The following is a 19,444-nucleotide window of genomic DNA, read 5'->3' on the forward strand; positions in this document are numbered from 1 at the left end:
AAGCTCAGCTGAACTATTGCATTTTACCTAAAAAACAAACACTTGCGTCGTATTTTCTTTCTTTTTTTGTTTCTTTCTGTGCATAATTTTGTCAAGGCCTTCTCATTGTCACTCCATCATTTTGCAGATGCTTGTCTCATTTTTAACAACAAGCATCTGTCATTTTAGATTTGAACCACTTTTATTTTATTATTAACTATAATTTTATACTTTGGCTATTCAAACACAGAGTGCAGCGCTATGAGCTTGTAGATCAGCTATTTTTGAAAAATCATGACAATTTGTGCAAATCTTTGAATATATATATATTTTAAAGCAAACATTTGTAGCTCAAATCTTTGCTTCTGGGGGTTCCTGAAATTAAATATTTTGAGATGGGGGTCCACGGCCAAATACATATAATTTTGGGGGTCCTTGACATGAAAAAGTTTGAGAACCACTGATATATAGCGACATACAACTACCAGAGAGTACTGTATTGTACCATACAGACATAGTCCGTTTGGTCAAAAAGTCTTCTCTGTTAGAGCCTCCCATCACTAGAACAGTCTTCCTTCCGAATTAAGAAAGACCACTCATTATTTGACTTTCAAATTCATCCTAAAGAGGTGGATTAAAGCAAACCAAACTTGTAATCATGGGGTAATTATCAACTCAATTTGTCACTGGTGTAATTTTAAATATTTTACCGTAATTGTTCTGTCTCCTGCACTATGTCTACTTGTCTTGTATTGTATTAATGTGTCTGTTTTGTATTGATAGTTATATATCGCCACTTTTAACACTTTACCTGCCAATCACGAGTATAACCGTTGATGAAAAATACACCCGTTTACTGCCAAAAAAATCCATCCACGAGTATAACCGTTTTTTTTTGTTTTTTTTTGGTCTTTTTTTTTTTCAATTTATCCACACAGAACCAGAGATATCACGATCCAAAGATTTCTAGCTCCATTCACTCCTTGGTTAACTTATTACTTTAAAATCCTGTATCTCGGCTCCTTAAAAAAAAAAAATTAAACACTGGCACTGGGGGAAGTAAAATAAAAAAAAACCTCTGGCAGGGAATGTGTTAACAGCCTGCTCAGGGACTACAGATGAAAATGAGCTCTTTGCCAACTCTGGCTCATTTACATGGATGTGAAAACTGATGTGAAAACTGAAATGCTGATGAATGTGCACTGTCCCTGGTAAATAAATAAATAGTTATGTCAAACCATCCTCATTGCCACTTATTCAATTTATGTTATTCCATTGATGATCATTTCTGTATTTTACAGTTTTACTTTCATGTGTTCCAAGTAAAGAACTTTATAAACTCATAAACTGCTTTTAAAAAAGTGCTAATGAATACAAATGAATGCATTATTGTCCTTATGTTTAATTTATAAGTCCAAGTCCAATACCCAAGGATGCTTCAAGTATTGAAAACCTAGTGATGGGAAGGTGGAATTATTGATACTAGGCCTGCAACCATAGATTATCTTCTTAAATTTGAATAGATTTATTTTTTTAAATAATTGAAGAGCTGGGCTCACACTTCAAAGATCCAATCTTACAAATAAAAAAACGTTCTGATTTGCTCACAGGACGTTCATTAAAAAAAATATTTTGATATTTGTTGGAACGGTTCACGGCGGGAGTCGTGCGCGACAAAGAGAAAGACAAATGTAAAGCGAATGAGAAGACTTTTGGCATGAAGACCCCGGTCCATAACACTGTGTCTATAAAGTGTCTTCCCTGACTTAATACAAACGTTCGTCACCTTTGCAAGTTTAACCCATTCAATTCGGAAACGCATCTGTGTCATTTCAAGATTTCTTTGGCTATTCAAAAATAGCAGAACTACAAGCTCATAGCTATGAGTAATGGTGATGCCACCATTATTTTTTTTAAATCTTGCAGTATGTGCATGTTTATGATAATCTTATAAAATGATCCTGTAGTGTGATGCTACCAGATTTCCAAATTGTTTAACCTTAAAAAAAAAAATCCTGTAGTTTGTGTCCACCTTAAATCAATTAGTCTGATTAAGCAGCACCTTAAATTCACTTAAATACTGTACTTTGCCGTACAGTACAACGATGTCGCACAAAAAAAACAGTGAAAATAGCCGATCCAGAAGCTCACATTTGTCGCATTGCGGCGCGTTTGTGAGCTTGTAGATCGGCTATTTTCTTTAGTTTCAGATATTTCTATTCCAAAAAATTGATCAAAATCTATATTTTTTTATAATCCATTACATTGATTGAGTTGGATTAACTGTCACACCCCTAAAATTGATACGACAGTAGATTAACCTTTTATGTAGCTCAGGGAAAGTGGGCTGAGCAGCAACGCCCTGCTTAACACTCATACAGTTTGACATATTCACATCTGGGAGCTGCCCACTACAACCACAGTCTTCCAGGGGTGGATCAGGACAATTTTCCCCCTCTCTCTCTCTCTCTCTCTCTCTCTCTCTCTCTCTCTACTTTCCTCCCTCGATCTTTACAGACGCTCCTTGTCTCTAAAAACAAAACCATGAATTAATCTGAACTTGATGACTAGATGTGTACGTAACACTGTCAAACTGTTTCCACACTGGTGACTGGATTTTTTTTGCACCACTCACGATTAACTAGCTGTACATTTTCCTCTGTTCAAGTTATTCTTTGTGACACCGCTAAAGCCCCACGTCGTAGAAACCTCCTATCTCCATGTTCAAACCTTTTGGGATTTTTTTCGTAATGAAAGCCTAACCTGTACTATTCAAAAATAGCAGATATACAAGCTCATAGCGCGGCACCGAGTGAAAATGTGTGCTAATCTTTTAATAGTTTTTTTTTAAGCGAACATTTGTAACTCAAATCTTTGCTTCTGGGGGGTCCCTGGAACAAAATATTTTACAAATATTCGTTTAAAAATATATATATTCAAAGATTTGCACAACATTTTTTTTAAAAATATATGTATAAGTTCATAGTGCGGCACTCAGTGCCGCACTATGAGCTTGTACATCTACTCTTTTTGAATAGCCAAAGAAACCTAAAAATGACAGAGATGCTCACGTGGAATATAATAGAAAAAGCTCTCAGTGTATATACGATGAATAGAGAAAATAGCAGATATATCTATTGCTTGTAGATCTGCTTTTGTTCCACTACATTTTGAGTGGTTAGAATTAAAACTCCAAACAGCCACTGATAAAGACGACACAAGGTATTGTATCTGTTCCAACTCACTGCCTCAGTCTAATTGATTGAGCTAGTTTGAGTTTTATTACTTTTTGTATCTTCAAGTCTGCAGAAATTAATGCTGAAACGCGTCTGGACAAATACTCAATTCCAACAAGCAAATAATCATTTTCACTCAGTTAAAGGTGGGGTAGTGATAGGTTTTGGTTAAAACAAAAAAGGGTTTTGTTAAAAGGTTCAAGCACTATAATCTGATTGTAATCATTGCTATAGAGTGTTTCAGTCACAGGGGTCTCCCCGTCTCTCCAGCTCTTTAATAAACAGAAAATACATTGTCAGGTAGGTGACAAAATGCCATCCAATAAGGAGAGAGCATCCATTTATCAGCTTCATTTGTTGTGTCTGATCATGTCTTTGTGTCATCACTTCCAATTTCACTTGTTTAATCTGTATCCTGTCTGAGTTCTCTATCCTGATTGGATAAAACTGGTATCTTGACCAAAAAAAATCATTTTCTGTTTAATAAAGAGCTGGAGAGACATGGAGACTGAACAAACACTCTATAGCAATCAGTATCCGAATATAGAGCTATTTAACACAAATTTTAACCAAAATATCACTTACCCTACCTTTAAGTCTGCAGAAATTAATGCTGAAACCGTCTGGACAAATACTTAATTCCATGTAAGCAAATTATGATTTTCACTCAAGTTAACACGTACAGAAAAATCCTGAGTTGTTATTTTAACTCGTACTGGTCCATTTTTACACTGAGTGGAAAAATGTTTAAGAATGGCTTGCGGGGCATATTGACCTCACTGCACAAGTGGTAAGTTGATTAACTTGTGTGAGTCCATTTAAAAGATTATCTGTCCCTTTCCAGCACAGGCATTCAATGCAGGGGGGGGGGGGGACTGCCTGTTGTTGGTGGGAACATTTTCACAACACATCAGATGCTTCACTAGAATTGTAAAGAAAACCTTATAAACAAAACATGTTAAACTTCTCAATGTATCAGTCTGCAACCATTTCCATAATGGCCCCAATTGTCTTCACTTTCATTTGCGATTACCTCGCTCATCTGTTGCTATTTGGCATCCCTCTTTGTGCGTGCACGTGTGCGTGTGCGTGCGTGTGTGTGTGTGTGTGTGTGTGTGTGTGTGCGACTGTGCGTGTGTATGCCAGCAAGTGAGAGATTGTTACCAGAAGCTTGTTAACCCAGAAGCCATTACCACATCCCTGAGGTTTACGCCAATTAGACCAAGAAAAAAAAAAAAAGAAAAAAAACAGAGAGACTGAAAGAAGCAAAAGAGAAAGTGATTATTGGAGGAAATTTTCAAGTGATTATTTTCACTCATTTGAGAAGAATTACCAAGTAAACAAACAACAGGGTGATTTAAATGGCAAGAGGACAGATGGAATGACTATGGTGAAAAGAAAGACATTATTGCAGTAAAGGAAGTAAAGTGATTATTAGAGAGTGTGTGTGTGTGTGTGTGTGGGGGGGGGGTGTTAATTTTCATCAGTTGAACAAACACGACTAGAACAAATATGGAACAGATGAAATATTAAACAAAAAGAAAAGACAAGAAAAACTAAACTAAGCAAGCCGGGAAACGAAAATCGAGAGGAAATTGGGATTCAAAACAGCAAGGATGGAGACAAAGAGAGAGATTAAAAAAAAGAATGAGATGTGAAGGAGTGAGAGAAAAATAGAGAGAGAGAGAGAGCACTAGATAAATAGAGTAGAATTTGACATCAGTGCTCCCATTTAGTTTGAGCTCAAGACGGTTTTGTTTTTACAGCTTCACTTTGGGCAGACCAGACCCCTATCTGTCCACACACACACACACACACACACACACACACACACACACACACACACACACACACACACACACACACACACACACACACACACACACACACACACACACACACACACACACACACACACACACACACACACACACACACACACACCCCTAAAAGGGGCCTTTTTCCACATTGGGCCATATGGTGCAGACAGGCGCACGGAAACAATTCTCTAAAAACAACACACACACACACACACGCACGCGCGCACGCTCACACACACTACACTTAGAGACCTGCTACACACACACATACACACAAAACAGACAGTTAAACTTGCTGAATGAATCGTTGCCTTGTTCACTCGTGCACTAATGGCAAGGGACCTTCCATGTAGATTACCCTGCGCGTGCACAGTCAGACACACACACGCACACGCACGCGCTCGCGCGCCATTAAGCATTCTAGAGTACTTATCCATTAGTGGAGTGTGACAGAATTTTCCCTGTCCAAAGTAGATGGTCAATTTAATATTCAAATATGGCTGGTTTGTAGCGTCTACAAAGGGTGTTTGACCAGGCAGCCTGGGCTGTGCATAGCTTCACATGGACATATTGTGCTGGTAAATCTGTTTTTACATCATATCGTCTCTGTCGGGTGGAAACCTCATACGTCCAAAACTGTGAAAAAGTAGCAGATCGACAAGCTCAAAACACCTTTGATGCTTTTATGAGGCTGTAGTATGATCAAGGAGGGCGTTAATTTACAACAACAAAAAAACACAAAAAGTTAGAATATGGAGATAAGAGGTTTCTGCTCGACAGCAACCGATATCGTCACTGTCGAGCGGAAACCTTGTATGTCCAAAACTATTACTTTTCAGGCAATGGACAAAAGAACCCGCGTTCCAATGGATCCAATGTAGTTATTATTTACCCACAAGCTCTTGTTTCCATTCGTTTATATTATATAAACTTTATATGTGGGCTTTATATTTATAAATCCCACAGACAGACTTAACCATTTTCAACCTGGTGTCACTATATTGGCCATGTCATTACACAGTAGGTGAAAACGTTCAAAACATTTACAAAATAGCGAATACAACCGATCTTCAAGCTCACAACGCGTTGCATCATGTGGCATTTTCGCTACCTTTGTGTGAGACTGTCATACTACAAAGTATAAAATATGGCCTTATAATTAACCACTTAAACCCCAGCATCTGTATTGTGGGGAAAGCTTTCACAGGAAAATATAGATCGCAAAGCGAAAGCTTTCCCCACAATAACAGAAAATACACTAGAGCCCTGAGGGTTTGTAGTGGTTTAAGTGGTTAATGAAAAACACATATAAAAAGATGAAATGTGGAGATACAGTACAAGGTTTATGCCCGACAGCGACCACATCCAAATGTCATCAATATCTTGACCCAGCCTACTTAGTGGAGAAGGGTGGCCTATATGGACTAAATGAGGTTGATGTGTATATGGAGCAGTGTCTCTTTTAGATCAAGTCCAGATGCATTTTATGGGGGGGGGGGGGGTGTATTTTCACTTAGCCTACACCTGAGCACGGCCATCCTATAGTTCAACCAGTGAATCTCAAGGTCGAGGGTTTGACACCCGGCTCGGGGCCCACATAGCGCCTCTCTCTCTCTCTCTCTCTCTCTCTCTCTCTCTCTCTCTCTCTCTCTCTCTCTCTCTCTCTCTCTCTCTCTCTCTCTCTCTCTCTCTCCTCTCTCTCTCTCTCTCTCTTCTCTCTCTCTCTCTCTCTCTCTCTCTCTCTCTCTCTCTCTCTCTCTCTCTCTCTCTCTCTCTCTCTCTCTCTCTCTCAAAATGAAGCAAAATGTCCTAAAACAACCTTAAGACATTAAGACTGTGTCATATTTTTTTTTCTTCTTTGGGCTATTCAAAATCGTAATCGTAAATTGTAAAATATTTTGTTACAGGGACCCCCAGAAGCAAAGATTTGAGTTACGAATGTTCACTTCAAAAAATATATATTTTCAACATTTTCAAGATTTAAAAAAAATAGCAGATCTACAAGCTCGTAGCGCGACACTCTGAGCTATGAGCTTGTATATCTATAATGCTTATAGCTAAAATCTAAAATGACAAAGATGCGTTCCCGATCATAAAGGGTTAAAACATGCAGGAGCCCAGGCTCCCTTTGAAAAGTGGAACGTTTAGCAACAAAAAGACCGTTCGCAAACTGAAAATCGCCCATGGGACACAGCAGCACTTTAAAAATGTTTTTGCCAAGAATGTAGGCTAGCATCTTGGCAAACATAAACACTGTAGACAAACCCACATTATACGGCGGTGGTAGATGAGCAAATATACAATCAAAACGGGATAAAAGCGAAGCCTCGAGGCAGCATGTGCTATTTCAGCAATTAGGGTTCCGTTGCATAAGCCAGTAGGAGGAGGGGCAGGAACCAGGTCTTAAAGAGATCTGGTTTATAAACACCAGCCTCAAGGTCAGGAGGAGCCGAAGGTCGTCCTAATATCCAAATTCAACTTTGATATCGTCTCTGTCGGGTGGAAACCTCATATGTCCAAAAACGGTTACTTTACAGGATTCAAATTCTGAAACAGGAAAAGTTTCAAGTACGGCGTTAACGCAAAAAGTTTAAATATGGAGATAAGAGGTTTCTACTCCGACAGCGACGATATCTTTGGCTGATTCGAGGTCTCGCTCTCTCTTCATCCCTTTATGTTCTCCATGTCTCGCTCTCTCTCCATTGTAAAACAGCTGGCCTTTTACGCCGTTCCTCACAATGTGGGACGTTTCATGTCGAATCATCGATAATGGCCTCTGAAAGGATTCAGGAGTCCGTTTCAACATTGTTTGTTATTACAGTCAAAAGCCAACTTGGGGGGGGGGGGGGGGGAACTCAAAACATGTGTAGTCGGCCACGTCCTCCAATCCACCAGGTTGACTCACTCGACTGTGAATTATTATGATCAAATGCATGTCCTGATTCACAACTTCTACCAGAACATGATGCGGCAAAAGGGAGCGTGATAGCGAGGAAGAGCTGTATCTGACTCACGACATTCATATCGGAGGAAACGACGAGTCATTATAGTGGCATTTCTTTAATTGTATTTCTCAACCACTTAAACTCTATACTTAGTAAACTAATACTTAGTTGATTGGGGTCGGCTCTGTACTTTTTTTCCCCTTTACACCAAATAGCAAAACTACAAGCTCAGAACGTGTCGCAATGTGAGCTTGTAGATCGGCTATTTTCGGCGAATGTTCCGCCCATAATAGGGACGCAAGGGTTTAAGTGCATGGTCTTAAAAAAAAAGATAAATAAAAAGTGTACTTGGTTAAGATGACCCATCTGCACACTTCCAATTCCATCATGGCCTTCTCTCCTGTACTTTATGCTGCGTCTCTCACATATTAACTACTGTACTTCTCAACAAACATAGAATCAAACGTATGATCTATGATCAAGTAGGGCGTTAATTTACAAAAAAACACAAAACAATAAAATATGGAGATATATATACGTACGATTATATACGATATATATACGTACATTAGAATGTGGAGAAATGTAAAGTTCTACATCCCCACACACACACACACACACACACACACACACACACACACAACACACACACCCCAGCCAACTGCCAGTCAGAGTTGTTGACATTATACAACTATTGTTACTGGCTTATAAGCCTTACAAAGCAACAGAGGCAGGTTGAAGCGAGTTACCTCCTCCTATGCTCATAGAATGTCATCCAAACCATGTGGGTTCTCCTTTAGATTGTTGAAACGTCGGTAAACTCAATCTAAATATTGTGCTTTGGTTGAGCCAATCATGAGGGTAACTCTGTTGAATTGTAAGCCTACGTATTGTCTGTCTGATCTGTCAACATACTGTAAAAAAAACAGTTAAGAAAATTAAAGAAAAAAAATGATCACTTCTAATGCAAAACAGACAAAAAAAGAAAAAAAAAGACACACACACACAAACACACATGGGTTGAATTAAAGTTACATCAATACAACAAGTAGAACACACACACACATACATACACACACACACACACAGTGGCTTACGTGCACCTTTTTATGGCATTAACTCACCCCAACACACCGGAGTCGACCATATATCACCCGGCCTTATGCTGACTGGAAGTCTTGTCAGGTAGAGGTAGCCTAAATTTATATTCAGCAGCTCATTAGCATTTTAAGACTTTAAAGGCCATAATGTATTGTGTAAGTAAGCTCTGGAGCTAACTTTTCTTTCTTTTTTTTAAGTAAGCGGGCTATAAGGAATAAAAGCATCACAAAAGAAGAAAAAAGAAAAATACTGCTGCTGCTCCTAATTATCTGCACAAACATGTTTGCACTGTCTGAAAATGTTGCAGCATCTATCAAAGCGTTAAGGGGTTTGGTTTAACATGACTCCAGTGTAATTTATTTATATATATATATATATATATATATATATATATACACATACACACACACACACACACACACACACACACACACACACACACGCACATATATCCAGCGGCCACACAGTACTCAACTTCAGTACTTGAGTCAAAGTATAGATACTCCAGGTCAAATATTACTTAACTGCAAGAGAAAGTTGCTCAGTCAAATTTGTACTTGAGTTAAAGACGTCATGAAATGACTTTATTGATAACTTTTCTGCTAAGCTTAGCTCAGAAACAGAGGTGTGGTGTTTTTCAACCAATCAGACATTCCCTCGAGCAATGGCATATAGGAGGTCTCACAGCAGCGCAGCAGTTAATTGTTAATTAAAATTCGACTTTTAGGGACTTTTGACGTAAGAATACACAAACATAATGAATGCTCTAAGAGTGTGAAAACCGTATTTTTCATTTCACCACGTCTTTAAAGTACAGGAGTACATGCTTTTGAAAATACTTAAATATTCAAAAGTACAAATTACAAAGTTCATTTTCCAGACATTTAAAAAAAATTATAATAGTGAAAGTAGCAGATCTACAAGCTCACAACACGTCACATCGTGTCACGTTGTGAGCTTGTAGATCTGCTATTTTCACTATGGAGTCAAAAGTACAATACTGTCTTTGAAATGTAGTGAAATGTAGTGAAAGTCATAAGTATCCAAAAATACAAATACTCAAGTACAGTACAGATACTACAAAAATGTACTAATGTACTAGTAAGTAACTGTCCACCACTAATATCAAAGGGGCTCTCAGTGGAGAACATACACTATCTCCGCCAGACTGACCCATATTGTTGGTGTCAGTCTTGCCCCAACATAGAGTTCCACAACACAGCTCCAGAATGGCCTCCAAGTAGTTCATCCCAAAGCCTGGAGGGACGGTATTGGCCTGAGGTTATAAATTCACCAAAATAATAGTTGTCATTGTGGGTTTGAAAAATGTTTAGGCCTGCTGGCAGCGTGCGCAATGAATTTGACACTAATCAGTGTTAGTGTTCGTTTTCGAGATTAGCCACAGATACACACACGCGACCGAGTGAACACACACACACACACACACACACACACACACACACACACACACACACACACACACACACACACACACACACACACACACACACACACACACACACACACACACACACACACACACACACACACACACACACACACACACACACACACACACACACCCCCGACAGAGAAAATCTGGATCACAGTTATCCATAACTGACAGTTCCAAGCAACAAGTGGCTGTGATTTGTTATCATTACAGGAAAGGTGATTCAGAGTCCCCGCCCCCCTCCCATACGCAATGTTGCTCCATGCTGTCTTTGAGTTCAAGTCGCGTGACAAGAAAACCAGCAGTCTGTTTTGGTTTGTTGCCGATATGTCTGTGTTAACCACTTAAACCCTATATAATTCATCGACGGGGGCCCCAGGGCACTCCACACCAAATCTCTTTGCCGAAAAACCTATTTTTGCAGATTGTTAGCCCATTTTCGACAACTATGACGTGCACAGCATGGGGACGCTAGGGTTCAAGTGGTTAATATGGTACTTGAACGGTTACACTGGTTCACTGGTGACAGGAACACTGTAAAGGCAGAGTGGTTACACTGGTTCACTGGTGACAGGAACACTGTAAAGGCAGGGTTCAGACTGGGCTGTGAGTGTTTCCTCCCAGACATACAGAGAACCACAGCTGTACACTTCAACAACATATGGATTAAATAAATACAGTCTGCACTGAGCTTGTTAACACTTGCTCGGTCGGCGCAAACGCACACGCACGCACATGCAAGCACACTCTCACACACATGCTGACATACAGATAAGTACCCACAAACACACACAGAAAGTGTTGGTTTGTAGGTAAATGGGTGCAGCAGCAAAAGGTAATTGGGAGAACAAGCAGTGACACATACTATTACAATGGCTTGGTAGCAAATGTTGTAGTCAATGTTGCTTTTTGTATTGCTTAACAAAAACCTTCCTGGGGAATACATACGGCGTGTGTGTGTATGTGAATTACTATACCTGAAATGTACAGTAGGATGGCAGATATAGACATAAAGGACAATTTTGGAGTTAAGGAATAGATTTTGGTTGGGGTTGGAATCAGGGTTAGGCATTTAAAGGTTAGGTTTATGGCTTAGGGTAGAGGAGTTACGCCTGATTTATGCCAGCTTTATTAAGAGCTATGCTTAAAAATGGCAAAAACAAAACAAATGACATTTGTAAAATTGTCCTCCTTAAACGTTGATGTATATCAACACAAACGTGTGTGTGTGTGTGTGTGTGTGTGTGTGTGTGTGTGTGTGTGTGTGTGTGTGTGTGTGTGTGTGTGTGTGTGTGTGTGTGTGTGTGTGTGTGTGTGTGTGTGTGCGAGCGAGCATCAGACGGCCCACCTGCCTGTCGTTACACCTATAACCCATTAGTCTGTTGGTATGTGCTTAGCGCCGTGCCCCTCCTCCTACAGTATATGAATCAGGTGTGTGGGAGGTTGCAGTCTGCCAGCCTACACAGTGGCATGGTGGCGTTAGGACAATAATGCTGCTGTGCTGTGCTGTGCTGCTACGGAACACAGAAAAAGGCGAAGGAGGCGATACAGAAAACTTTCCAAGCCCTGCAGCAAAGTGGTCAGTTTGCCATCATTAATCACATTAATGGATTTCTGCAAGAAGTACCACTCATGCATGCGCACGCATACACACACACACACGCGTGCACACAGATGCACACACACACAGTGCACATGCATAAAAACAAGCAGAAACTTGAATTCACACATATACACACGCACCCCTACACATAAACACATATGCACACAAAATCACATTCACATACACACGAACATCCATGCAACCCTATATGCAGTCATGCATGCACACACACACACACACACACACACGCACACACAGCGGTGGAAAGGTAACTAAGTACATTTGCTCAAGTACCATCCTTTTGTAGGTACTTTTACTTCACTTTTTCCATTTTTCACTAAATTACTTCTACTATTCCACTACATCTCAGAGGCAAATATAGATTTTTTTTTACGTCCAGTACAGTTATTTTAAAACTGAAGTTAGTTACTTTGCAGATTTAGATAATTACAAAACATAAATTGACCAATTAAACCCCGTTTTATAAATTGGCTCTTCGAAAAAAGCCGATCTTCAAGCTCACAAGGCGTCGCAGTGTGAGCTGACAAGCACTTGGAATTGTAGTTGAGGCAATATATTTAGTTTGCCTCGGTTCCACAGATAAATGTTGTGAACATAGCCGAGCTTGTAGATCCGCTATTTTCACAATGTTTGCCTGTCTTACATAATATTTGACAATTTGGTATCAAAAAGGTCTTAAAAGTCATTAAATTGTCATTTAAGAAATGTGCAGACACCCTGTATACACTGTATACTGTATGTTGGTTTGTTTACTGTTGAGTGAGTAAACAATGTTGCACATTAAGCTAATCATCTGGGGACCACCCAAAATAATTTGGGGACCCCCCTGGGGGTCCCGACCCATAGTTTTGGGAACCACTGTTGTAGAACGGCTATGTTCGGTGAGCGAAGCGGTCCCACGATAAAGTATAAATGGGACTTAATACTGTGGAGTATAGCTACTATCTCAAACACAGGACCACTGTTTGGGGTCTGGTCTCCCTCTAGCTACGCGTTAAGTTACTAACCTAATCTGATTAATGGGATTTTCTACCCAAACACCGCTATACACACTATACACACACACACACACACACACACACACACACACACACACACACACACACACACACACACAAACACACAAACACACATGCACGGCAACACAGAGTGACAGATAGATAAATTGCGAGTCGAATAGAGAACTAGGTTGGGTCCATTCCCTCTCTAATTATGTGTTCAGTTATCCATTCTTGATCTGATTAATGGCTTTTTTCCCCCAGAATGCCTTGGAAAATCCAAGCACCTCAGGGGAAGGGGAGCCCAACATGCCAGAGCGCCCTCACAGCCAAGGGAGGGGAAATTGACACTATACCAACCAGACAAACACGGGTAAAGATTGGGCAGGCAGCCAACCATCATCCAAGAGTTTTTTTTTTATATTCTAAGAACCTACTTGGCTAGTATAGAAAACTTAAAGTGACTAGTGAATTCTGTCAGTCCTCTGTGGCAAGCCAGCAGACAGAAATAAATAAATACATGAATCAAACCTTTCCTACAACGCTTACAACGCAGTCTAACAAGTAGAGGAGTCAACCTCAACATTTCGTGAAATCACCAATATTTAGTTTCGCACGTAACAGCTGATTGGTAAGCAACATGAATTGGTCACACCTACTAGTCTGTGATGTCACAGCTCCAGGGAGGATCCAAACCTACAGTGTCTGCCCTCAGTCACTGACCTTATCAAAAGTAGCAGATCTACAAGCTCAAAACGCGTCGCTTCACGCCACGTTTCGAGCTTGCAGATCTGCTACTTTTGTGTGACGCTGAAGTGTGATCAAGTAGGGCGTTAAATTACGAAAAAACACAAAAAGTCAGAATATGGAGATAAGAGGTTTCTGCCTGACAGCAGCGATATACAAGATATATCCATAACATGGGCGCAAAAACCCTTCCCATAAAAACACATAGAAAGACTCCCGGACACAAACACACACGGACATCCACTCGCACATACGTGCCCGCGGGCAAAACACACTCATCCGTCACTCTGAAAGATGCCGTGTCCTTTAAACGAGTCCATCGTTAACAAACCGTTAACGTCGTCCCATCGTTTAACAAATTAAGCCATTAGTTGCCATGACAGCTGGTGACACCTCCTTTATTAATGCACCTCTGCATAATTAATACGCCTTAATAGGAATTAATTAGAATTAATTGTTCTTCTGGGTGCGCGGCGGGGACAAAGAGGTGGACTCGAGGTGTCTGTGTGTGTGTGAATAAAGATGTGTGTGTGTGCGTCTGTGTGTGTGCGTGCATGCCTGACTGTGCGCACACACACATGTGTGAGTGCAAGCCTACGTGTGTGTATGAGAGAGAGAGGGAGGCAGACAGCGAGAAAAAGTGGAGAGACTTATGGCCATTTGTTAGTGCCACTCGTGCACGCGCCAAGATATGACTATAAGCACATGCACAACACTTGCATACTGACCCAAACAAACCCTCTCTCAGGATCAGGAAAGACCACCTGGGAATGTCTGAACTGTCAAATCCAAACTATTACTGGACCCCAGGATTTAAATTAACACTCTGGACTTTACCGTGTGTGCTGAATTTTCTCTCTCTGTGTGTGTGTGTGTGTGTGTGTGTGTGTGTGCGTGTGCGCGTGTGTGTGTCTGTGTGTCTGTGTGTGTGTGTGTGTGTGTGTGTGTGTGTGTGTGTGTCTGTGTGTGTGTGTGTGTGTGTGTGTGTGTGTGTGTGTGTGTGTGTGTGTGTGTGTGTGTGTGACTGTGTGTGGACCTATTTTTTCCCTTATAAGCAGCACATCCTGAAGTAAAGGTCATTATAAGATGAGATCACAACACACACATACACACACACATACACACACACACACACACACACACACACACACACACACACACACACACAATGGACTGCCTGCTGGCCCACTTTGACTAAATAGGTCAACAGGTAGCTTATTGTTGTACTGACACACACATTACACACAAAATGTTGATTGTGGTATCACATTGTGTCACTAGTCGCCAAAAGTTATTGGTAGTGAATGAATCTTAGATAACACTGTGTGTGTGTGTGTGTGTGTGTGTGTGTGTGTGTGTGTGTGTGTGTGTGTGTGTGTGTGTGTGTGTGTGTGTGTGTGTGTGTGTGTGTGTGGGGGTGTGTGGGTGTGTGTGTGTGTGTGTGCACGCGCGTGCATGCATGTATTAGTGCATGTGAGAGAGAGAGAGAGATGGGAATGGAAGGGTTTTGAGACGAGCAAAATTAATTTGTGGGTTTCTATGTCACAGACACAGACACACACACACGTCTGTGTTTTAGTCATGTCTGTCTGTCTGTGTGTGTCCGTGTGTGTGTGTGTGTGTGTGTGTGTGTGTGTGTGTGTGTGTGTGTGTGTGTGTGTGTGTGTGTGTGTGTGTGTGTGTGTGTGTGTGTGTGTGTGTGCATGTCTGCCTGTGTGTGTATCCATGAGAACTACACTTTTTCTGTGGCTCTAACTAAATCGTCTCTAGTCAACATTCCACAGGGTTCTCAAGCTCTGAAAAAAAGAAAAGAAATCCTCCCAATCTGTCTTCCACTGGCACATCAAACGCTTTACAATACCGCAACAGACACACACACACACACAGACACAAACACACACACACACACACACAGACACACACACACACACACACACACACACACACACACACACACACACACACACACACACACACACACACACACACACACACACACACACACACACACACACACACACACACACACACACACACACACACACACACACACACACACACACAGATAGACATACAGACCTAATGCCTGATATATACTTGGTTGGCGCATCGTGTCGCACACCCGAAAATCAACAATCTACAAGCCCACAAGGCAATCGAGATGCAACGCCTTGTGAGCTTGTAGGTCGGCTATTTTCTGTGTGCGACACACCAACGCACGACAAAGTATAAATCAGACTATATACGCAAAACGAGACCGCAGATGCTCGCGTCTCAACACACGCGAGCACACACACACACATACACAGACGCGCACACACACAGACCACAGCTAAAAGCATCAAGCAGCTCAAAAGCGATCCGCCCCGCTGAATAACATCACCAAGCAAACCCAGCCATACCACATAATGGAAAACACACACAAACACACACACACACACACACACACACACACACACACACACACACACACACACACACAGGGCCAGGACGTACATAGGCGCTCTCATGAACACACACACTTACTGGCTGGAATACACACACACACACAGATCATTTACATACGCGCAAAACAACAAAGAAAAGTACACTTAAAAAAATGCAACAAACAATACGCCAATGTGTGGCAAGCAACGTGCACGCACGCACACGTGTGCACAACCTGTTTACACATGGAAGATGTACATGTACATATACATTACAGTCTACATGCAGCTTTCAAACAAACATTACACACCAGACACAATAAATAACATCATCATATGCATGCACGCTCTCACACACAAGCCCGATTCCTACTTCGTCGCACGAATATAGCAGATTTACAAGCGTCACAGAGCTTGTAAATCTGCTATTTTCGACGCGGCACACCATCGCGCGACGGAGCATAAATCAGGCTTTAACCTCCTCGTATTTGCCCTAAATATGTGGATTATGAAAGTAACGGAGCTGCAACACAATGTGCTTGTCAGTGACGTGTGCGTGTGCGTGTGCGTGTGCGTGTGCGTGTGCGTGTGTGTGTGCGTGTGTGTGTGTGCATAACTGCGAGCATCTCAACTGTATTCAGTGTCATCTAAATACCAAAGCCATGCGTAGCGCTGTAAGTGTGAGAGCAAAGAAGCTCTGTTTGTGTATGTGTGTTTTCAAGCCTTCCAAAACATTTAGCTTCAAATCAACAGCCATAGAATATGTGTGTGTGTGTGTGTGTGTGTGTGTGTGTGTGTGTGTGTGTGTGTGTGTGTGTGTGTGTGTGTGTGTGTGTGTGTGTGTGTGTGTGTGTGTGTGTGTGTGTGTGTGTGTTGCTTTGAGAAAAGTCATCCTGTTCCGACTAAAATGTGTTTTGTGAGTGTGATACATGGGAGAGTGTGAAAAGTAGGCTACATCATACCAAGGTATATTACCACCTTTCATCACACACACACACAAGATTCTATCTAATCCAATAATCGAGAAGTTGTGTTTTTTATTCAACGCAAAAAACATGTAATCGATATTTTAGAATGGACTTAAATCGATTTGTCTGATTTACAACTTAAGCTCCATTTAATACTTTGTCATACAGCGGTGTGTGAAAGTGAAAACAGCCGATTAACAAGCTTGCGACGCATTGTGAGCTCCTGTATCTGCTATTTTTGCTACTTTTTGAAAATTGATTCTAGTTAGTTTTACCAAATACTTTTTTTTATATAAATCGATTAAATCAATTAAGTCAATTAACTGTTGCACCCCTAGACAACATTATTTTAGATTCAGCAGGAAAATGTCCTTCATTTGGCTGAATATGGCAGAATTGAACAGAATCAATTCAATGTTGTTCCAAGTGCACACACACACAGACACAACATGAATAAATATTACATGGTTGCCAACAATATTGTCTATACTGAATCCCAAACCACAAGCACAGTGTGTGTGTGTGTGTGTGTGTGTGTGTGTGTGTGTGTGTGTGTGTGTGTGTGTGTGTGTGTGTGTGTGTGTGTGTGTGTGTGTGTGTGTGTGTGTGTTAACATCAGCTAGTTCAACTCCATTAACGTACACACACACAATTGCCTAGAATTCCACACTACACTTTGGTGACAAATTGAAATGAAGCAAATCAATTCCCATATCTAATCTTAAAGGGAAAATATAATAACCAGAGAGGCGCTGGGCCCACAAACACCTCCTAGGTGGGTAGCTTCTGCATTCATAGGGGGGGTTTCCACTCCCAGTGCTGGGGACCCAGACTACACACTAGCTTTCTACCCAGTGGGTCTCAACCTGTGGGTTGGGGTCCCCACATGATTGTGAGGGGTCCCCAGATGATTTGCTTTCATGTGCAACGTGAAATCGTTTTCTCACTCGACAGTAAACAAACCAACACATACAGTATAAGTGTTATATGGTATCTGCACATTTCTAAAGTGACAATTTAAGGACTTTTAAGACCTTTTTAATACTTGATAAAAAAAAAAGTATACTCTTGACGTTGTAATAGTATCACAACGTCAAGAGTAATCAAATAACTATACTAAAACACTGGCAGAAAGATCTGGTGTAGAGGGAGACAAGGAGGGGGACCAACAATAGACCCCAACAAAGTATAGTATAGGGTTAAAGTGGTTAATAAAGTCCAGAAAAATGATTTAAGCCTTAAGGAAACCTCTTACTCTTCATCAGGAAAAAGCTGATCTTCAAGCTCACAACGACCTGTTGTGAGCTTGTAGATTTGTATTAATGTAGGTGCAACGCTGCTGCATGACGAATTATGAATCAGGCTTTACTCTCTGCATCTCTGACATTGCACATGTGATCCGGCTCTGTGCTGGTCCAACACAGTCAGTAGTTACACAATGTTGTGACATACTAGTCTAGAGCTAGACATTTCATTTGACTAGTTGAGTGTAATGTAAGTACTACTAAGTAGGTATCATTTGGTTCTCGAATTGGGGTCCGGGGACCCCCAGAGGCCCTTGAGAGGGTTCTAGTGCGTCCCCAACAAAATGTGTTCAATTAACGGCAAATTCAGTTTCATCACTTTAACCCTACATACTGTACACCGGCTATTTGAAAATAGTCGATCCCACAAACTCACAATGTGTCTTATCTTGAGAAGATTTGAAAGAAAAAAATATATATTTTTTTACATTCTATAAATACTAACCTTGTATCTGGGTCCCTGGCACAAACTCTTTTCAGGTGGGGGGGGGGGGGCACATACATAACAATTTGGGGGTCCTTGACATGAAAAAGTTTGAGAACCACTGATTTAGGCCACAAACAAGACAGATCATGTCTGTCAGAGAAACGGCTCCCGTTTGAGGGCACTGCTTTTTTTGGACTGGACTGTCTAAACACACATCTGTCACTCAAAAGCTCACAGAAATTAGCTGAAACACCCATCCTGTGTTACTTAATACCATCCAGTTATATTCTCTCAACCCAGGTTCATTTAGTTAAGTTAAATTAACACTCAGGATTTTATTGTGTAGCAACAACTTTATATCTACAACTTTAAATAAGGTATTGTGTGTGTGTGTGTGTGTGTGTGTGTGTGTGTGT

At 40.9% G+C, this 19,444-nt stretch overlaps 1 protein-coding gene across 1 annotated transcript in view; it reads right to left on the reverse strand.

Annotated features, from left to right (window-relative positions):
- trps1 (trichorhinophalangeal syndrome I) overlaps positions 1 to 19,444 on the reverse strand; it is a 184,332-nt gene that overhangs the window by 134,176 nt on the left and 30,712 nt on the right.

This window comes from Gymnoscopelus braueri (genome assembly GCF_963280865.1).
Source record: "Gymnoscopelus braueri genome assembly, chromosome: 11".
Lineage (NCBI taxonomy): Eukaryota > Metazoa > Chordata > Actinopteri > Myctophiformes > Myctophidae > Gymnoscopelus > Gymnoscopelus braueri.